The sequence below is a fragment of the Mustela erminea genome, chromosome 9, assembly GCF_009829155.1.
Source record: "Mustela erminea isolate mMusErm1 chromosome 9, mMusErm1.Pri, whole genome shotgun sequence".
NCBI lineage: Eukaryota > Metazoa > Chordata > Mammalia > Carnivora > Mustelidae > Mustela > Mustela erminea.
In genome coordinates this window covers 76,811,703-76,835,617 of record NC_045622.1, presented here as the reverse complement: position 1 = coordinate 76,835,617, position 23,915 = coordinate 76,811,703, and the positions used below count along the sequence as shown (strand labels likewise).

The window sequence follows — 23,915 nt, the reverse complement described above, 5'->3', positions numbered from 1 at the left end:
AATTTTTGCAATACTTTGTGTCTAGTGATCTTGCTTCATAAATTCACCAATTATAGTTATTGTTGTAGATTCCTTAGGATTTTCTAAACAAAATATGCCATATGTGAATGAAAACATTTGCTTCCTTTTTCATATTTTTATCTTTTATTTCTCTTTCTGTACAGCATTGTCTAGTACATCTAACACAATGTTGAATAGATGAGATCATAGTGTATATCTTTGTCTTATTCTGACAGAAGGAAGTCATAGCTTAATATTTTACCATTAAATATGTCAGCTTTTTAAAAAAAAATGTCTGTGTATATTCTTTACCAGATTGAGGGGTTCCACTGTATTTTTAGTTTATTCAAAATTTTTACATAAATGAATATTAAATTGTAGCCAGAGCTTTTCCTTAATCTATTGAGGTGATTATTAAAAGTTTTCTTCCATGGGGTGTCTGAGTGGCTCAGTCAGTAAGCCACTGACTCAATTTCATATCAGGTCATGATCTTGGGGTCATGGGTTCAAGCTCCACATCGGGCTTCCCAGTCTGGGGTAGCCTGCTCTGTAGTCTGCTTGTCCCTCCCCTCTCTTCCTCCCCCTGCTCTCTCTCTCTCAAATAAACAAACAAACAAATAAATAAATGTTTCCTCCTTTATTTCCTAATGTGATAAATTGATTTTCGATTGTTAAACTTTTCATTCACTTCGGTTATTCATGGCCATCATGTATTACCCTTTTGATATGTTGCTGGCTTGATTTTCTAATACTTGTTTAGACTTCCTGTATTTATATTCATGAGCAGTATTAGACAGTAACTCTCTTCTCATGTCAGGTTTTGTATTAGGATTATGTTGGCCTCAAAAAAATTGATTTGAGAAGTGATTCCACATTCTTTACTGTCTAAAACATTTTGTTTAAAATTGATAACATTTCTCTTGAGCATATTTGATGGAATTCACCAGTGAAGTTATTTGAGAATGGAGTTATCTTTTTGGAAGATATTCTGTTAATAGATTCAATTATTTAATTAATTTTCTGTTATCTTTTCTCTGCTTTAATAAGTTGTGCTTTACAAAGAACTTGTTAATTTTGTACGTCATATATACTATTATAAAAATTTTTATGATCTTTTCTTATCTCCACTGTAACCTTGGTTTGTTCTTAATGTGGGTAATTAATACTATTCTCTTTTTTCTTGATCATTCTTGTTGGGGCTTTATCAAATTCACTACAGTAGTATAGTTAAATCTTAAGTTAGATATTTTATAAATTCTGCAGCAAATTCCCTCTTTTGTTGTTTAAACAACCAACAGTCTTTTATTTTTGGATATTCTTATATTTCCTCACATACTCTCTATGTTTTCAATAATGATTATTCTTCCTATAATTCCCTACTTTCTTATATATTCATTTTCATCATCTTTAAGAATTTTCTTCTTGTCTTTAAAAACATATATTACCTTATCAATCTCTTTGAGTTGACTTTGAATGACCTATAAAGATCTAATTGTTTCTGCAGTTTAATAGAAAAGAAAAAAAAAGAACTGCAAGTAATATAATAATGCTGGAAAGCTATTTCCATTGATAGCAAGCATACCAGATGTTAATTTACCAGTGAGAAAAAAAGTTACTCAAGCCTTGCTAATAAAGTAAAATTTGCATTCCCCTCTGCTACTCCTAATTGAGTAATTCTTGTTTATTCAGACCTATGGCATATCAAAAATACTTTATGATATAAAGACCTAAGTCTTTCTGTGAAAATAAGGGGGGAAAAAAGTTCTCAATTTGAACTTCAGAGTGATCTCTTTGACTGGAGACATGAAGAAAGCCTATGCCAGAGACACATTTCTATTTTGGCTAATAATCATGTTAATAAGCCTGGACTTTGCTTCACTTATTGAAAATAGAAAAAAAGAAAGCCACCAAATATTTTTGCTCCACAAAATTGCCATTTATAATAGATGGCTTCACAAATAACCCCTTAAAAAAAACTAAAAAAAAAAAAAAAAAAAAAAAAAAAACCTTATCACTATTTTATGAGACTTTTTAGGCACCATAATTCTACTGAAAAGGAGAACAAAACAAAACAAAAAATAAACAAGTAAAACACCCAGCCCTGACTGTTGTCAGCTTGGTGTCAGATAGCTCTAATGACTATTCCATACCAAATTTTACACAAAATACTAAGACTCTCTTTTATGATTTTCTTACTGAAAATTGTCTGCTAACATATCTAGCCTGTAAATATCAAGCTTTCAATATCCTACTCTCAGAGAAAAAGCCACAGATACTTAAATCTCACTCAGTGCCATTCTCATTTTCAAATTTGACTTTCTTCTAGCTTCTGCCTAATGTTGGTACATCTGTAGTTCTATTTTTTTAAATAACATTTTGTCAAAACTTCCTAATATTTTTTCTAGGTGAGGGTTAATTCAGCCCCACAATTATTAGATGCTGAATTGCCATTGGTCAAGCTTTGGTACTATTACTTCATTTGACTCAACAAAATTTTATCTACCTATGGATAGGCTGAAACTTACCAGGGTCTTTCTGACTAAGGTATATAGAGGGAAGTATAATAGAGAACCAGGAAGCCAAACTATATTCAATAATTTTATTAGAAATTGTTTATCATACATTTATATAGTTACCAATATTCCTGCCTCTCAGGTTCTTATTAAATACTAAAAAGCATCAACAAATTATTTACATGTGTCTCAAACAACATGAACTATTATTCTCTTTTTAATTTTAAATGTTGCCTTTGATTTCTTGTCTCTAAAACTATGGTACATTTCAGAGATTATCTTGGAAAAATAAAAATTTATAACTTAACAGTAGTCACTATGGCAAGATGGGAGTTGGGAGGAAGAAAAAAAACAGAAGAGAAGGAAAGTGTGTTCCTAATTCTAGATTTTAGAAGTTTCTGAACATTACTTGTGGTTGTTTCCTTGCGGTTTTCCAAAGACTGTTTAAAAAGAGAGGTGGGGCTAGAGGGGGTTTTTTGGTGAAAAATGGAGGTTATATTACTTTTAGCTCAATGGACTTGATACATGCACACTTATTCCCAGAAATAATAATATAAAACAAAACAAAACAACAACAACAACAAAAACCCATGCTAGTGAACGCAGCTCTAGGCCCACATATAGGAATTTGTGATACCTGCTGGGGCATTTCAGTGCCCCATGAGTCATACTGAATGACCAAAGCCTTGGCCTTTATAAATTCAATAGGGGGAGAAATTGTTCTACAAATAATTTAAGTCTCTTTTTATAAAAGAATATAAAAATGGTATCTCTTCTCTTTGAAGTTTTACTGTGTTCTCTGCAAGTATGATAATACCAGGTCTAGCTTAGTTTCTACAAATACAAGGGGAAATAAAAGGTACCCTCCATAAATCCAAGCATCACACAGTTCATGATCAAAGAAGTCATAGATAAGGAGACATTCCGTCCTTTCTATTTATTATTTATGATCAATACACTATATCTAGGAAAATATAGAATCCATGTTTTTTTATTAATTCTGTGAAGATAGGGTATTAAGAAAAACTATTAAAATAATATAACACTCAACCAGTGTTTGTTTATTCTGAAAAAGACAACATTAGCAGACAATGACTTAAGCATAAAAAAATCACTGATCTTTTTCTGATAGGCAGCCTCTAAAATGATTACCAATGATTCCTGTCTCTTAGTGCCCATTCCCTTGGGTGTATAATCCCTTCTCTTTACATGCGGACAGGACCTAGTGACTTCTAACCAACCAATAGGATAGAGCACAAGTAATGGGATGTCACTTTTGAGATTAAGTCACCATAAAACTGATTTCTTGTATATATATCTGTCTCTTTTGTTTACTCTCTCTCTCTCATTTTCTCTCTGGAAATCCCCACTCTGGGGACAGTAGGCTAACACATTGTTATCTACTCTATGGAAAGACTCATATCTTCTGTGAAACATATTTCTCGCTAGTAACCTGTAGGAACCTAAGGACTGACAACAGAAAAATGAGGAAGCTTGGAGGTGAATCTTCCCATAGTCACACTTTGGGACTACAGTAGCTCAGGCTGACACTTCAGCTGCATCTTTGTGAGTAATTTTCATCCAGAATTACAACTAAACTGCCCCTGCATTCCTGACCCTGAGAAACTGTGAGATCATAAATGTTGTTTTAAGTTACTACATTTTGGGGGTATTCGCAAATACAATGTCTTATTAAGCATCCCTAAGAGGTTCCCTAGTTGAACATTATAATTATTGTAACTTTCAAGGTAATCTCATTTCTATTATATTAGCGGTAGATTTTTTTTTTCTTCTTCTTCAAGTTTTTATTTCAATTCCAGTTAACATACAGTATGGTATGTTTTTAGTTAGAGGAGCTGCATCAGGTAGGGACAACAGAAAGAAAACACACACTCATTAACAAATACTTAGTAAAGAATGATAACTTTCCAAAAATTATAAAGAACTCCAAAAACATAGCCCCTGCCATCATGAATCTTTCAATCTAACAGTGAATATAGACAATTATGGTAGAGTGGGATGTGTTACCACAGTGATACACAATGAACCTCTCCCTAAGATGAATGACTGAAGAGTTCAAAGTTTATAATCAAGAAAGTGTCAATGAAAAGAATTCTGGCAATTTAGAAATGATAATTTGGTATTATATCATAGAGAAAGCAAGAAGTGAGCTTAAAGTGAGAAAACAAGTTATCAAATATGGATTTAGAGAATAAAAATGTGTAGAAATCATCTGGTCTTGGGAAGTCAAAAATATTTTCTTTCATTTCCACATATTTGAAAAAAAGGTGATGTTGATGATTTAGAGAGGTATAAGGAAGGCTCAAGGAGATGAGGGATGTCTAAATACTTGTCAGTATGTTTATTACACACATATTTATTACATTATCAGTCATCTGCTATACTCTAAGCACTCTAAAAAGAAACTAAGATACAACTAAATGTTGATCTAACTGTATTTTATTAACACAATGGCTTTGAGTGCCATGGAATGCTTACCTCCTCTGGATGCTGTGGATCCCATGATGATCAAGATACATTTTAAAATAAATATTTCATCTTACCAAAATCTTGGTCAGGATCAATACAAAGTAAATGTTATTACACACATTTTATAACTGAGGAAGTAAGATTTGGACTGGTTAGGTGAATTGCCCAAAGTTATACAACAAATATGAGGGCACAGATTTTCAACCCAGATTTGAATGAGTCCACAGATCACTATAAATAGTATTTTTAAAGTAAATTTCCCGAGGGGAGAAAATTTACATATCTTGATCAACATTGTATCTACAGCACCTGGAGCTGGTGGCATCCCATAGCACTTAGTAGCCATTGCATTAGTTAAGTGATAGTTGTATCAACCTTTGCTTCCTCAGATATAACTGTGTAATCATGCTTACTTTGTTTTGCTCTTACTTATTGTTTGATATTTAGTTGACATGTTATAAACTTTGATTTTTATAATTTATTTATTTTGTTAGCCCTTAAGGATACATTTACCAAGTGCCTTTCTAGCTTTGTGGTGAGACCTCTTGCCCAAGGCTTCTGACCAAGCATAGTGAAACCTAGTGCCAGAGTGTTTGCAGTACAAATACCTTCAGAATCACTCCTGGTTACACAGGTTTGCAGAATTCCAAAATGTACTTGCATTGCTTGAAATGCACTGTTTCTCAAGATTTTGTGATGTGCACATGCTGGATACATCTTCTCCAACCTTATTCATCTGGTAAAATCTTACTCAATATCAAGCTGCTGCCTAACATGCTACCTAAGGAACATTTCTAGGTACCTCCTTTTCATCCAAACTGGGTTATAGGCACACTCATGGTCCAGACACTCTAGTCCTTCTCTGCCATGTAGATTTCCTGGCTCTGTCTCTCTGAACAGTGAATGACATTTTTTACCCAATTCTCTGTTCTTTATACTCTCCCTAAATCTGTTTCAAAGGCACAGGCTTTGATTTTTAAATCTTGTGTCTGAAATCAACTTACTCTGTGTCATTGACAAAAATCACCAAACCTTTTTGGGCCTCAGGAGGATAACAGTAATAGCCTGTCTGTGACAATTACATGTAATTATATTAGTGGAATATCTAACACAAGGTCTTGCAGATATTTAATAAATTAAAATATTGGTACCATCACCACCACCGCCAGGTGAATGCAAAGAGTTAAGGAGAATGAGGACAGTGGTAGAAGATGGTGACTACCGTGGTTCAATTTCTTGCTTGTTAGCTCTATCATTCAACAAGTGACTTACCGAGTTTAAGCTTATTTCCTTACCAGTAACGTGGTAGAAAATTATTAATATATACCTTCTAAATCTAGCATTATAATTAAATGAATTAATTCATGGCAAAGTTCTAGGACAATAGTAACTGTTCAAAAAGAGAAATATAAGTTATTATGAAAGTGATATATTGCATGATATTTGCTTGCCCTTGGCTTTTTTTTTTTTTAACCCAAAACATTACCTGTCACAAACAGCCATTTCCATAAGAATTGTCCCTTGTATTTTTAGTAAAACCTTATGGATTAATTGACAATGGTGTTTTCTTATTTGTTTTACTTCTAAAATGGCTAAAAGTAAAGCAAGACAATAACAAATATTCCATTTCACAATAAGCCTTTGAAAACTACTGAACCCACAGTAGCCACCTGATAAAGATATAACCACTATTTCTGAGGAGTTTATGATGCCTCACAGCATTTGGTTGTTACACCTCTTTAGTGTCCTCCAGTCTGTGATATTTTCTCAGATTTTTCATATTTTTTTATAACCTTGACAGTTTTGAAGCATACCAGCCAGGTATTTTGAATAGTGTCTCTTAACTTGGGTTTGCCTGGTGTTTTCTCAAAATCAGACTATAGCTGTGGGATTTTGAGGGAGAGTACTACAGATATGAAGTAATACTTCATTTACACCATGTGAGAGGATATAAGACTTACCACTGATGACATCGATTATTTACTGATTATTTGTTAAAATCATGCCAGCCAGGCTTTTCCAATGTAAAGCTTCTATTCTTCTCTTTTATACTCTCTCATGAGTTGGTAAGTCCAGTCCATACTCAGGAATAGGGAAATTGGGTTCTACCCCCTAATTTGGTGTCTATCTGCATGTATGCTTTGAGAAGCTTCTGTAAGGAAGATTTATCCCTTCTCCATCCCTTGTACCCTCAACTGTCTATTTATGTAAGTAAGATTCCTAATTACTTTGTTCTTTTGTTATAATCCAAGTTATCATTATTATTACTTTTTTTTTGTGGTTGTTACTCAAATTGCCCCAATGTTGACTATTGAGAATGCTTTTAGATTGGCTCTGTCTACTCAAGGACTGTGAGAAACTAAACTTTTGTTGTTTAAACCACAAGCCTCTGATATTTTTATTATGGTAACCCAAGCAGACAAATACATTTCTCCAAATACATTGACTCCTCTCTATGATGGCTGAAGAGCAGTGGTTCTTAAACTTTGAGACTTACAAGCTTCTTTGAGAATCTAGTAAAGATCATAAACATTCTACTAAGAATGAAGAAAAATGCACTCATACATCCTGAAATTCTACAAAACAAAACAGAACAAAAAGTCACAGATTCCATACTCTCTGAAGTTTGGAGTCCACTTTCTGTGGATACCCTGTAAGTAATGTAGGTACCCCCAGCAAAGCACAGACTCTTTCTTAAAAACAAACAACAAACAAGAACAACAAAACCTACCTTAGCTGGTGTCATTTGGATATTTGGAGTCTTTCTAAATGGGTCCCACAAAGTAGATAATGTGATTCATCTGATATCTGTATTAAAAGAGAAGGCATATGTATAGCTTTTATTTACATCTGTGTGCTGTGTATGTATCTGTTCCCTTCAAACACAGGCCAAGAAATGAAAAAGAGAATGGTGAAAGGGCTCAGCTCAGATGTCTGTTCAGCAACAAATTGAGCTTCCTAGAGCAGCTTGTGCATTAACAAGCTACTGTGATGTCTGCCTCTCTCAGCTGCTGCTTTAATCAAATCCTCAGATGATGAGGCATTATGGTGACCACGGGGCAGAGTCTGAGCTCTAGCTAAATGTTCCCACTTTGGAAAGTAATACAAATTCATTCCTCTGGCAGGAGCATTATCTTTGCCCGCAAGTTGACTATGATGAGCATTTGCTAGGACCAGATCCACTTCACATTTTCATAGGCCACTGTCTATGTCTTCAAGAGCAACTGTGAGGATCAGTGGGATGGCATTTCTGAACCACACCAAGCTCCTGAAATGAAAGGATTTATATAAATGAAAGGTGATGATTTCATTACTAGAAAGGTGCCTTTGGAGATCTCCACTTGTACAAGCAGATGAATCATGCAGGCCTATGACTTTTCATTTTCTCATTGTAGAGGCGTTTCCTTACTGGGTATAATGTTCACATGACAGATTGGAAAACCATGCAGCACACCAGGATTGCCAGATGAATACCGTAGTCCCTCTCTTATCCATGGGGGATGCTTCCAAGACCCCCAGTGGATGCCTGAAATCACGGATAGACCAAACCCTAAACCATGTGTGTGTGTGTGTACACACACACCTATATATACATACATATGCACATGTATATATATATGTATACATATATATTTCTTCTTACACACATACCCATGATAAAGTTTATGTACTGGGCACAGTAAGTCCTTAACAACAATAACTAACAATAAAATAGAACAATTGTAATACTATAATAAAACTTATGTGAATGTGGTCTCTCTCTTTCAAAATATTGTACTCTATTCACCCTTCTGATGATGATGATGATGAAGATGATAAAATACCTGCATGATGAGATGAAGGGTGCTGAATGAGTTAGACATGTGACATAGCATTAAGATACTATTGACCTTCTAACTATCTATCAGAAGGAGGCTTATTTGGTTCCAGACTGTAGTTGACTGTGGGCATCTGAAACCACAGAAAGCAAAACCTCAGATAAGGGGTGGGGGGGCCTATGGGATGGTTCCACCATCAGATAATATGCTGCAGAAGCTTTATATCATAAATCAGTCATGGGTACCTCCTCTACTAGTGAAAGGTGTTTTTTCATGAATACACACAGTTCATCAGAAAGCAACGCATTGATTAGGTATTGACAGAGTCATTTTTTCTGTAGTTAGTCTCACATTCTGTGCTGTCACTAGCTTCTTTGAAATTTTTTTGCTACGTCAAGTCATTCTTCAAGCTTCTTCATTTTTTCCCATAGCATTCTTTTAAAAATTATTTATTTTTAAAAATATTTTAAACATAACTAAATAAGTAATCATAAGGAGAATTTTAAGATATCATATTTCCAACAGTCTCTAGGATTTGGGGCTTGGCTATATTGAGATGGCTTTAAAATTTTTCTCTCATCACTAATGAAGCACACTCTTCACCTCAATGAATGGGACCATCCAGCATGAGTGAAAGAGGCCAACCGACTATTGACTAGTAAAAGTTAGAGGTTTGTTTAGTAGTTTAATGTTTTAAAATACATTTGTTTGGGAGTGCCTGTGGGGCTCAGATGGTTAAACATCTGTTTTTGGCTCAGGTCATGATCTCAGGGTTCTGGGATCGAGCCCCAAATCAGGCTTTCTGCTCACCAGGGACTCTGCTTTTCCCTCTGTATTTTTCCTCCTTCTCTATCTCTCTTTCTCTCAAATGAATAAATAAAAATCTTTAAAAACTTTAAATATAATACATTTGTTTGATCCTTTAGGAAATACTCCTTATCTTTGTTCTTTTGTTTGCTTGCATTCCAGTGTCTCCCATTTTCTGGTCCTATGATAGATTCTGGACATAGAAAATAAGTAAGCATCCTACAAAGATAGATACCCCTATTATATCTCTATTATACATTGGCTATGTAATTAATTTGGGAATACAAGAAAGAATATTTTATATATCATCAAATTTCCAGTATCTAGAGTAATTCTTGGCACCTAAAAGATTTTTTTGGGTCAAATATTGAATCCTGCAAAATATCAACATAATTACCTGACCATAGAGCAAAACTGATTTGATATTTTACCACTTTAAAGGGGATCACTTTTTTCCCTAATGTTTCAAGTTTTTATTTATTTAGTTAGCATATAGTATAATATTAGTTTTAGGAGTAGAATTTAATGACTCATCACTTATGTATATACTCAGTACCCATTACAATAAGTGCTAAAAGGGACCACTATTAAGAAGGTCTTAAAGCATCTCAGAGGGAGAAGGAAAGTTGGGTTTTATGATTGCTTTGGAATATGGTATAGGTAGATCTTTCAGTATGAATGTGGGATGAGGGTTTTGATAAGCACTGGGAAAAGTCCATAACATAATAATTTAGAAGTGGTAAACACAGCAAGGTGATTTTCTTAAAGATTTTATTTACTTATTTATTTATTTGACAGAGTGAAAGAGATCACAAGTAGGCAGAGAGGCAGGTGGAGAGAGAAGGGGAAGCAGGTTCCCTGCTGAGCAGAGAGCCCCACATCGGACCCTGGGATCATGACCTGAGCCAAAGGCAGAGGCTTAATCCACTGAGCCACCCAGGAGCCCCTAGCTCTTCAGTTTATATTAGTTTCCGGACTATGCTGCTTCCTGATCATCCAACATGTTCAGTAATTGTCTTCTGTCTGGTGGACGTCGGGAGTCATTAAAAGAGAGGGAGCACTTTTGGGATTTACTTGGGGTCTCTAAGGTATATGTATAGATTAGAAAATAAAGAAAGTAACAAAGAAGAGCAACCAAACACGAGTAGAAGTAAGAAATTTTATCAAGAGTTTCTTCAGAGAGAAAGAAGGTCCTGGAAAATTCTTAAGGGTGCAGGAAAAGATACTGGTTTCCATCTGCATATGGCACAGGATTAGGGATTGAGAAACTTTTTAAAATAAATGTAAAAAAAAAAAAGTGGAACTCTTGGAGATATTTTCAAGCCAGTGATATTTCTCTTAAAAGAGAAAGATCATATATGTGACAACCTTGTAGCATTCAGTAAATGTTATTTCACTTCCTTTTATTTAACCTTCTTAATATAGTCAGATATGTGATCATTTCTAAAGGATTATCAAAATCATTTCGTTACCATCATATCATCTTAATGAAAACATTATACATAACAGAGACATAGGCCATATGGTCCAGCTTCTGGGGCCTCAAATATGTCTCTTTCTTCACCCATCTGGAGAACGTATGTCAAGGATAGTTCACTACACAACTCACAAGGAAAAATCCCCCTTTGTGTTAGGAGGTAGTCTCACCCTGATGGTTACAATGCTCTGGTTTAGTTCTTACTCATCACTTTCTAAAAAGACAGTCAGCAGCTTTGGGACCCAAATTTTCTACTTATTTATTTTTTAGCACTGTTAGTACACATTTCATTGTAAAGGGATTTTGGAATGTAAACAAGAAATTTATTTGAGATTCTGCATAGATGTTATTAGTTACTGAGTATACATTCGCACTGATTACATTAATAGCCACATTAAAAGCATAAAATGTTTTTTTTCAAAGCCCCAGGTGGCATAGTAAACAACTATTAATCAAGGTGACCGGTAGTGCCAGTTGGCATTATTCCAATCAGGGAAGGCCATCTGCAACACGTTCGTTAAAATTGCTTAGTATCAGTTCCCAACTTATTGTTTTAAAAATGAACAATTCACATGTTATCTTGCTGGTACCAGCTTGCTACTTTCCAACAGTTTCCAACAGGCACAGCTGTTTCTTATTACCAATCACAAGGAATATATGTGGAGGATTTATTTTCAGTAGATATTGAAACCAACAGCCTCACAATCGTTCAGCTTCATATCTTCAGACAACACTCTACCTAGTTCTGGATTTTCTAAATTTTGTGAACTGGCCCATTAGTCTTCAAATCCAGATTGGGTTTGCTTTCTGGCAAATAATGAAATTTTAGCTATAAATTATTGATTTGAAGAACTATTAGGGAAAGTAAAACATGACTGTAATCCCCTTCTACAAATGCTGTAAGAATTGTTTTCTCCTTATCTTTGCTTCCATCATCTCTCTTTCATTATATACTATGAATAGATACAACCTACTTTACAAAAGTTTAGAAAGAAGAAAATAAGTTTAAGGAAGTTTTAAAATTGTCATTGCTCTAAAAATTAAAGCTCAGATTGGGTGGTTTGATACTAACTTGTCTTCCCTTTTTCCTTCACAGAAAGAGGAAATAACCTGACTTTCTGAATACACAGTGATAAATTGCAGGTTTTTAGTTCAGATAAAGCCATCACTGTGCCTGCTCTGTCAGAATAATCAGCTACATGTGGAATTATGGTGGTAGAGCTGTGCCCATTTAAAACTTGTATACAGGGGCGTCTGGGTGGCTTAGTGGGTTAAAGCCTCTGCCTTCGGCTCAGGTCATGATCCCAGGATTCTGGGATCCAGCCCCACATAGGACTCTCTGCTCAGCAGGGAGCCTGCTTCCCTTTTTCTCTCTGCCTGCCTCTCTGCCTACCTGTGATCTCTGTCTGTCAAATAAATAAATAGAATCTTAAAAAAATAAAATAAAATAAAATAAATAAATAAAATAAAACTTGTATATACTTCCCAAACATCTTCTCTAAATTTTGTTGTTACCAGTAAACCAATAGCGCTTACCAGGACTTATTTCCCCTCCTAACCACAGCAGGCTACCTGTTCTCTTAAACATGGCATATCTGATTAATAATATGTGTACATAATATGTGTGTACAACAATATGTGTACATACACACACACATATATATACACATATATATACCCACACACATATATATGTATATATATAACTGATTATTTATTTTATATTTATAATAATTAGTGAGTGTATTTTTCATATATATATTGCCATTTGTATTCATTTTTTCACTTGAATCATCTATTTTATATTTATGTGTACGTACCTGGTATTCTCACCAAAGTTTCACTGAAAATTTGTTTCTGTTTTGTTGCATTAAGGAGTCAAATTATCTTATTAATATAGTGTATGAAAAATATGCATTTACTACTGGATATTTACCCAAAGAATACAAAAACACTATTTTGAAAGTATATATGAGCCCCTCTGTTTACTGAAATATTATTTACATTAGCCAAACTATGAAAGCAGCCCAAGTGCCCATCAGTAGATGAATAGATAAAGAAGATGTGAGATATATATATATATATATATATATATATATATATATATACACACACACACACACATAATTCAGCCATAAAAAAGAATTAATTCTTGCTATTTATAACAACATGGATGGATCTAGAGAGTATAATGCTAATGAAATAAGACAGAGAAAGAAACCATATGATTTCAGTCATGTGGAATTTAAGAAACAAAACAAATTAACAAAGGAATAAAAAAGAGAGAGACAAACCGAGAAACAGATTCTTAACTATAGAGAACAAACTGATGGTTAACAGAGGGGAGGTGGACAGTGGGATGAAATAGGTGATGGGGATTAAAAAGGAGTACACGTGGGGGTGCCTGGGTGGCTCAGTGGATTAAAAACTCTGCCTTCGGTTCAGGTCATGATCCCAGGGTCCTGAGATCGAGCCCCACATCCGGCTCTCTGCTCAGAGGGCAGCCTGCTTCCCCCTCTCTCTCTGCCTGCCTCTCTGCCTACTTGTGATATCTTTCTCTGTCAAATAAATAAATAAAATCTTAAAAAAAAAGGAGTACACTTAACATGGTGAGCACTGAGTTCTGTATAGAATTATTGAAGCACTGTATTGTATATAAGAAACTAATATAACACTGTATGTTAACTATACTGGAATTAAAATAAAAAATTTAATATTTAAAAAAAATTTTATTAACATATAATGTATTATTTATTTATTTATTTTATTTTTTTATTTCCAGCATAACAGTATTCATTATTTTTGCACCCCTGGTGATTCACAGACCTATAATGTATTATTTATTGCAGGGTTACAGGTCTGTGCATCATCAGTCTTACACAATTCACAGTACTCACCATAGCAGATAACCTCCCCATAAATATTTAATAAAGAAAAAAATGCATTTTATAAAGAAGCAAATAAACAGAAGTTCTGTTATTAATTTAATTCAAAATCACATCTAAATTTTATAGTAAGTACTATTATTTGACTCTCATATGCGTATTATTTATGATTTCCATCTCTATATATATTTTTTCATAGCAATGATTGTGTTTTATTTAAGGTTAAACATAAAAAAAATAATGCCATACTGTGCATTAAATATAGACAATAAGGTTCTGACACTAAGATGTCCATTTTATTGTTGTTGTTGTAGTATAAAGAATAGTACAGTGAATAGAAAAGTAAAATTTCTGCTTGTGTTGTTCTGTTTCATTTTCATGGTCAAGGCCAACATAAAACATCAAGGAGCAATCAAAAGAATATAATTCTTTTTTTTAATCTTAAATTTAAGTATAGTTAACACACAGTATTACATCAGTTTTAGGTATAGAACATAGTGATTCAACCTCTCTATATATTGTACGATGCTCACCAAAAATGTAGGTACCATCTGTCACCACACAAAGCTATTACAATATCATTGACCATGTAAAAAGCTATCCCTTCCACTCCTCTTCACCCATCTTTCCATTCCCTCACCCCTTCTCTCTGGCAACCCTGTTTGCTTTCTGTAGTTATAAGACTGATTTTTATTTGTTTATTTATTCAGTTATTTTATTTAGATATTCAGTTATTTTATTTAGTTTATTTTATTTAGTTTATGTTTATTTTATTTTATTTTATTTTGTATATTTAGTTTATTCAGTTATTTTATTTAGATTCCACATATGAGTGAAATCATATGGTATTAAGACAATAAAACTTTTTTTTAAATTATTTTTATTAACATACAATGTACTATTAGCCCCAGGGGTACAGGTGTGTGAATCATCAGGCTTACATATTTCACAGCACTCACCATATCCCATACCCTCTCCAATATCCATAAGCTAACCACCTTCTCCACACCCAACTCCCCCCAGCAACCCTCAGTTTGTTTTGTGAGATTAAGAGTCTCTTATGGTTTGTCTCCCTCCTGATCCCATCTTGTTTCATTTTTTCCTTCCCTACCCCCCACACCCCCACCCTGTCTCTCAAATTCCTCGTATAAGACAATAAAACTCTTAAAGCCAACTTATAGTGCTTTGGGCTTCTGCTCTCAGAGCCTAAATGAGATGGGGGTAACTTTGATAGCTTGTGCAGTGTAGAATAAAAATTATAGCACCACTACTAAAATTAAAAAAAAAAAACTGTTGGTTTGGTTATGAGATTCCATAATTTCAAAAGAAACTGTTGAATAAGTGGTTGGAATTAAGTTAATACAGGCACAATGGGAAATGGCTTCTGAGATAAGTATGTATGACTATAAATTGTTTTTAAATGATCTGGTTAAAATAATTTTCCTGAAAATTTCAGAAGGTGCACTGTAGTATTTCACCCTTATATAATCATCTTATAATTAGGGTGATAGGAGAATTTCTTTCTGTAATAAACCTTTGAATTCTCAATTCTTCTTACTAGTAGTACACATGGCATACCCATCATAATCAAAAGAACATTCAGTCTGGCTGGCTGACTTTCACTGGACTTTATTGGTCTAGGGTAAACCTCATGCCTTTGATAAAAATTTACACATCATTCTCAGCCCAATACAGAAGATTTTTCCAATGTTTATAAACTCCAAAATTATATTCCCCTGTCTCTATCCACTGTTTCCAATTAGTCCTCTTACATAATGAAAAATTGTCCCCTTTTACTTAAGAGGATTTATTTTGTTCTCCAATGTTTCTATAATGACAAGGCGCTTTTTTTTGCCTATGCTCATCAGCAAGGAGAGGAATTTATATACTTCATCTTTCTGTCTTTTGCTTTTAGGAGCAGATCTAGGTTTATAGACCTGAAGTTTTACAACTTCTTATTGTCATTTTAAGAAAAGGAATACAATACTGTGAATAAAAAATAAATATACAAATAATTATGCAAAATGAAAAAGTAAAAGCAAATGTCCTAATTTTAAAAATATGAGAACTGACAAAAGTATTACAATATCTAGGAAAACATAAATAATACTTTGCCAAGAAGTTGCTTGCTAAATCTCATACTATTCACATTGATTTGTTGATGCATATACATAGGAACTTTTTCCAGGAACACTTTACTTCACTAGAGGCCATTTCATTCCATGGTAATTTTGCCAGCTTTTTGTCTGGAATCACTGGACTTCACCAGAATAAGTTGTGTCAAAGACTTTAAGATGTGATCCAACTCACTAGGATATATGAACACAGCTTCACACACACAGGAACGTGTTGCACATTGCATGAAATACAGGATTTCTGATAAATTTGATTTCATGATATTTCCATCAAAAAAAAAAAATAGTATGTTTATAATTATATATCCTTTCATGATCCTTTGTCCTGGGAGCAAACCCCATGTCAATGAAAAGTTTGCTTCTTCCTCTCTCTCTGCTCCTCCCCACCTGCCCAACTCATGCTCTTTCTCTCTCCCTCCTCTCTCCAATAAACAGATAAAATCTTTTAAAAAAATAAAAGAAAGTGTACACTCTGGATGATTATGGAATTTTTCATGTACCAGCTTTTCTCTCTGTCCATTTCAAACAGTGTTTCTCTTTCTGATTTCGTATTTCCTGTATTCAGAGCATATACTCATATCTCAACCAGACCTTTGAACCTATGCCTTTGGGTCATGGCATGAAATCAGTTGACACAGTGGGCAGTGGAGTTCTAGTCCCATCTCCATGTCTCACCCCAAGCCAGACCTGTAGTTTCCCTGTGTCTTCAGTTATTTATGTTTAAGATGAAAAGCCTAGACTAACTCTTCTTTAACATCAATCCTCAAGTACTAAAGTTCCTAAAAAAAAAAAAAAAAAAAAAATGGGAAGAGAAAGATTATTAGGGGACCAGGAAGCAAATCTTTGGCTAAATTAGATATAGTGGTACAGAGTGAAAGAAAACAGGTAAGAAGGGGGGGGAGCATCAGAAAAAGGGAATGTATATATACACCTGAACAAAAGTTGGGGTACAGGCATGGGATCATTTGTGATGACCCAAAGATAAAGGATATCTAAAGTTGTAAGATGAAAAAGGTAAAGTTAGCAGTTTCAAGGGGAAACTAATTTTATAGCAGTGGAATAAAGCAGGTGAGAAGGCCTGGGATCTCTAACTAGATCTGATAGAAAGAATAGAGAATTGAATGGCAAGATTACTTTTCATACTAGGAAGGCAGCCAAGGTCAACAAAGGTCAACAAACAAAGCATGGTATCCAGAAGATCTGATAGCAGACATAGACGAAAGCCCAGTAGCGTTACTAGCATTAAGAGATTCAATTTGTATCTAGGGAATTTTGATGAGCAGTCAGAACATGAGCACACAGAAACCAAGGCCAGGTTAGGTAGAGTGATTGATCTTGTAGTCCGCATGGGAAAAATCTGTCAGAAGGCAAACTGAAGTTGATAAGGTTCCAGTCTTGGGAAGAATGAATGCAAAATGCAAATGAACCCCAGTACTATATAGTTAAGTATGATCTGGAGACTGAGTCTCAAGACTCCTCTTTTTTAAACTCTAAGAAAGACACAAACCAACCAGTGACATTTTAGACATTCTTATTGAACATATTGATTATGAAGTCTGGCAGCCTGACTTTAAATTCACAGTATGTAGTCCATTAACTGGATGACATGGGGTGAGGTACTAACTCCTTTAAGCCTGCTTTCCTCATCGTGAAACTGCGGATCGTGGGGGTGAATTGGTTATGAGGATTAGGCAAGATTACATAAGTACATAAGATACTTCACAGAAATATGTGGTTCACATGCTCTACAAATGTTATCCATCATTATTGCTAATAGTATTATTGTCATTGCTGCTGTTCTCTTAGTATTTTGGTAAAAATGTATATAGGAGAGGGGGCTATCCTTTGTATGTGGACAGCTCCTGAGGATGAAGACACTGATTTTTAAAAAGAAAGGAATGGAGACCATAAGGAGGAACAGTACCTAGGCAAGAACCCATCTCCAGCTGTAAGGTGAGTTCGGTAGAGGACATGAAGTGGAAAGATTGAAACCAAGAGCTCACATAAACCCCCTGATAGAAATTCTGTGCTTTAGAAACTGTCCTAATAGCTTCAAATACATTTACTCTTTCACGCCACCTTGAGGCATTGGCAATTCACATTTCTGGTTCATGTATTTTATAGGAAACCAAACCTCAGAGAGTTTGCAGAGCTTGCTTATAAAGGAGGAATATATGTGGTACATGGATCAAAAGATCCTATGACATCAAGGAGTTCCAGGGTCAAGGAGGAGCTAAGAGAATCAGCTGATAAGCTAGTAGGTAAGGGAGGTGCGGGAGAAAGTGTTGCAGGTTAGTATAGAAGTTTAGAGGTACTTGGCATAATCCATGTCAGTCCACACCCTGCCTCTAGTGTTTATTGTCCCTGTGACTTTATTACTTATTTTCCCTCTGAGCCTCCATTTCCTTATCTATAAAATAGACCTAAAAATCATATCTCACAGGGACATTTTGGAGATAGAAGAGGGAATATGTACAGAGCACTCGAGAGTGCCCAAAATATAATAAATGTGAACTTCCTTACCAAATTTACTGCTACTTTTTTATAATTACTCCTAATCTTTTGACTTTCACAGGCAAATAAGATCTCCAAAATATGCTTGGAGGAAGAAAAATAAGTTGTAAGATTTTGATTTTTCCAAGTAAGGACATTTTAAAGGAATTAACTTCCATCTAATGTCATTATCATTTCATAGGACAAATGATACTGTAACACAAAGAACTTAGGAAAAGACAGTAACTCAAAATGAAAGAACATCTATTAAATGAATCAAATCAGCTGAATGGAAAATTCTGAAGTACATTGTTTTTCTTTTTCTCAGACATGTGACACCTTCATTGTAGAGCACTTTATGAGGCACAGCCCAGCAGATCTTTTGGCCATACATGTAGAAATAAAGCTGCTTCATGAAATTCCACATTTGGAACACCATGTCAAGTTCCTTGGTATCTTGGAGGACAGAAAAAGCAATAGGACCCGGTCAGACCTTCCTCATAAAAACTTCAAAGGAGAAGAGGAGTCAAGATGGCGGAGAAGTAGCAGGCGGAGACTACTTCAGCTAGCAGGAGATCAGCTAGATAGCTTATCTAAAGATTGCAAACACCTGCAAATCCATCAGCAGATCGAAGAGAAGAAGAACAGCAATTCTAGAAACAGAAAAACAACCACTTTCTGAAAGCATATTTTCCTGGGGTTGTTGCCACCTTTTTAGTATTTTACTTGATCCTTCATATACTCTTATCTGGACAAAATGACAAGGCGGAAAAATTCACCACAAAAAAAAAAAGAACAAGAGGCAGTACCAAAGGCTAGGGACCTAATCAATACAGACATTGGTAATATGTCAGATCTAGAGTTCAGAATGACAATTCTCAAGGTTCTATCCGGGCTCGAAAAAGGCATGGAAGATATTAGAGAAACCCTCTCGAGAGATATAAAAGCCCTTTCTGGAGAAATAAAAGAACTAAAATCTAACCAAGTTGAAATAAAAAAAGCTATTAATGAGGTGCAATAAAAAATGGAGGCTCTCACTGCTAGGATAAATGAGGCAGAAGAAAGAATTAGCGATATAGAAGACCAAATGACAGAGAATAGAGAGGCTGAGCAAAAGAGGGACAAACAGCTACTGGACCACGAGGGGAGAATTCAAAAGATAAGTGACACCATAAGATGAAACAACATTAGAATAATTGGGATTCCAGAAGAAGAAGAAAGAGAGAGGGGAGCAGAAGGTATACTGGAGAGAATTATTGGGGAGAATTTCCCCAATATGGCAAAGGGAACAAGCATCAAAATTTAGGAGGTTCAGAGAACACCCCTCAAAATCAATAAGAATAGGCCCTCAGCCCGTCACCTAATAGTAAAATTTACAAGTCTTACTGACAAAAAGAAAATCCTGAAAGCAGCCCGGGAAAAGAAGTCTGTACATACAATGGTAAAAATAGTAGATCGGCAGCTGACTTATCCACAGAGACCTGGCAGGCCAGAAAGAGCTGGCATGATATTTTCAGAGCACTAAACGAGAAAAACATGCAGCCAAGAATACTATATCCAGCTAGGCTATCATTGAAAATAGAAGGAGAGATTAAAAGCTTCCAGGACAAAGAAAAACTGAAAGAATTTGCAAACACCAAACCAGCTCTACAGGAAATATTGAAAGGGGTCCTCTAAGCAAAGAGAGAGCCTACAAGTGGTAGATCAGAAAGGAACAGAGACCATATACAGTAACAGTCACCTTACAGGCAATCATGGCACTAAATTCATATCTCTCAATAGTTACCCTGAATGTTAATGGGCTAAATGCCCCAATCAAAAGACACAGTGTATCAGAATGGATAAAAAAACAAAACCCATCTATATGTTGCCTCCAAGAAACTCATTTTAAGCCCGAAGACACCTCCAGATTTAAAGTGAGGGGGTGGAAAAGAATTTACCATGCTAATGGACATCAGAAGAAAGCAGGAGTGGCAATCCTTATATCAGATCAATTAGATTTTAAGCCAAAGACTATAATAAGAGATGAGGAAGGACACTATATCATACTCAAAGGGCCTGTCCAACAAGAAGATCTAACAATTTTAAATGTCTATGCCCCCAACGTGGGAGCAGCCAACTATATAAACCAATTAATAACAAAATCAAAGAAACACATCAACAATAATACAATAATAGTAGGGGACTTTAACACTCCCCTCACTGAAATGGACAGATCATTCAAGCAAAAGATCAACAAGGAAATAAAGGCCTTAAACGACACACTGGACCAGATGGACATCACAGATATATTCAGAACATTTCATCCCAAAGCAACAGAATACACATTCTTCTCTAGTGCACATGGGACATTCTCCAGAATAGATCACATCCTTGGTCCTAAATCAGGACTCAACCGGTATCAAAAGATTGGGATCATTCCCTGCATATTTTCAGACCACAATGCTCTGAAGCTAGAACTCAACCACAAGAGGAAGTTTGGAAAGAATCCAAATACATGGAGACTAAACAGCATCCTTCTAAAGCATGAATGGGTAAACCGGGAAATTAAAGAAGAATTGAAAAAATCATGGAAACAAATGATAATGAAAATACAATGGTTCAAAATCTGTGGAACACAACAAAGACAGTCCTGAGAGGAAAATATATAGCGGTACAAGCCTTTCTCAAGAAACAAGAAAGGTCTCAGGTACTCAACCTAACCCTACACCTAAAGGAGCTGGAGAAAGAACAAGAAAGAAACCCTAAGCCCAGCAGGAGAAGAGAAATCATAAAGATCAGAGCAGAAATCGATGAAATAGAAACAAACAAACAAAAAAAAAAACAATAGAACAAATCAACGAAACTAGGAGCTAGTTCTTTGAAAGAATTAATAAAATTGATAAACCCCTGGCCAGACTTCTCAAAAAGAAAAGAGAAAGGAGCCAAATAAATAAAATCATGAATGAAAGAGGAGAGATCACAACTAACACCAAAGAAATACAAACTATTATAAGAACATACTATGAGCAACTCTACGCCAATAAATTTGACAATCTGGAAGAAATGGATGCATTCCTAGAAACATATAAACTACCACAACTGAACCATAACCAGTAAGGAGATTGAAACAGTCATTAAAAATCTCCAAACAAACAAAAGCCAAGGGCCAGATGGCTTCCCGGGGAAATTCTACCAAACATTTAAAGAAGAACTAATTCCTATTCTACTGAAACTGTTCCAAAAAATAAAAATGGAAGGAAAACTTCCAAACTCATTTTATGAGGCCAGCATCACCTTGATCCCCAAACCAGACAAGGATCCCATCAAAAAAGAGAGCTATAGACCAATATCCTTGATGAACACAGATGCGAAAATTCTCACCAAAATACTAGCCAATAGGATTCAACAGTACATTAAAAGGATTATTCACCACGACCAAGTGGGATTTATTCCAGGGCTGCAAAGTTGGTTCAACATCTGCAAATCAGTCAATGTGATACAACACATCAATAAAAGAAAGAACAAGAACCATATGATACTCTCAATAGATGCTGAAAAACCATTTGACAAAGTACAGCATCCCTTCCTGATCAAAACTCTTCAAAGTGTAGGGATAGAGGGCACATACCTCAATATCATCAAAGCCATCTATGAAAAACCCACCGCAAATATCATTCTCAATGGAGAAAAACTGAAAGCTTTTCTGCTAAGGTCAGGAACATGACAGGGATGTCCATTATCATCACTTCTATTCAACATAGTACTAGAGGTCCTAGCCTCAGCAATCAGACAACAAAAGGAAATTAAAGGCATCCAAATCGGCAAAGAAGAAGTCAAATTATCACTCTTCGCAGATGATATGATACTATATGTGGAAAACCCAAAAGACTCCACTCCAAAACTGCTAGAACTTGTACAGGAATTCAGTAAAGTGTCAGAATATAAAATCAGTGCACAGAAATCAGTTGCATTTCTCTATACCAACAACAAGACAGAAGAAAGAGAAATTAAGGACTCAATCCCATTTACAATTTCACCCCAAACCATAAGATACCTAGGAATAAACCTAACCAAAGAGGCACAGAATCTACACTCAGAAAACTATAAAGTACTCTGAAAAAAATTGAGGAAGACACAAAGAAATGGAAAAATGTTCCATGCTCCTGGATTGGAAGAATAAATATTGTGAAAATGTCTATGCTACCTAAAGCAATCTACACATTTAATGCAATTCCTATCAATGTACCTTCCATCTTTTTCAAAGAAATGGAACAAATAATTCTAAAATTTATATGGAACCAGAAAAGACCTCGAATAGCCAAAGGGATATTGAAAAAGAAAGCCAAAGTTTGGTGGCATCACAATTCTGGATTTCAAGCTCTATTACAAAGCTGTCATCATCAAGACAGCATGGTACTGGCACAAAAACAGACACATAGATCAATGGAACAGAATAGAGAGCCCAGAAATAGACCCTCAACTCTACAGTCAACTAATCTTCGACAAAGCAGGAAAGAATGTCCAATGGAAAAAAGACAGCCTCTTCAATAAATGGTGATGGGAAAATTGGACAGCCACATGCAGAAAAATGAAATTGGACCATTTCCTTACACCACACACAAAAATAGACTCAAAATGGATGAAGGACCTCAATGTGCAAAAGGAATCCATCAAAATCCTTGAGGAGAACACAGGCAGCAACCTCTTCGACCTCAGCCACAGCAACATCTTCCTAGGAACATCGCCAAAGGCAAGGGAAGCAAGGGCAAAAATGAACTATTGGGATTTCATCAAGATCAAAAGCTTTTGCACAGCAAAGGAAACAGTTAACAAAATCAAAAGACAACTGACAGAATGGGAGAAAATATTTGCAAATGACATATCAGATAAAGGACTAGTGTCCAAAATCTATAAAGAACTTAGCAAACTCAACACCCAAAGAACAAATAATCCAATCAAGAAATGGGCAGAGGACATGAACAGGCATTTCTGCAAAGAAGACATCCAGATGGCCAACAGACATATGAAAAAGTGCTCCATATCACTCGGCATCAGGGAAATACAAATCAAAACCACAATGAGATATCACCTCACACCATCAGAATGGCTAAAATCAACAAGTCAGGGAATGACAGATGCTGGCGAGGATGCGGAGAAAGGGGAACCCTCCTACACTGTTGGTGGGAATGCAAGCTGGTGCAACCACTGTGGAAAACAGCATGGAGGTTCCTCAAGATGTTGAAAATAGAACTGCCCTATGACCCGGCAATTGCACTACTGGGTATTTACTCTAAAGATACAAACATAGTGATCCG

General features: G+C 35.3%; 1 long non-coding RNA gene across 1 annotated transcript in view; it reads right to left on the bottom strand.

Moving 5' to 3' along the window:
• Positions 1-23,915, bottom strand: part of LOC116600273 — a 52,629-nt gene that overhangs the window by 11,101 nt on the left and 17,613 nt on the right. Inside the window, exon 3 of the long non-coding RNA XR_004289570.1 lies at positions 7,735-7,811. This is a non-coding gene — a long non-coding RNA (uncharacterized LOC116600273). The remainder of the gene's footprint in view (positions 1-7,734; positions 7,812-23,915) is intronic.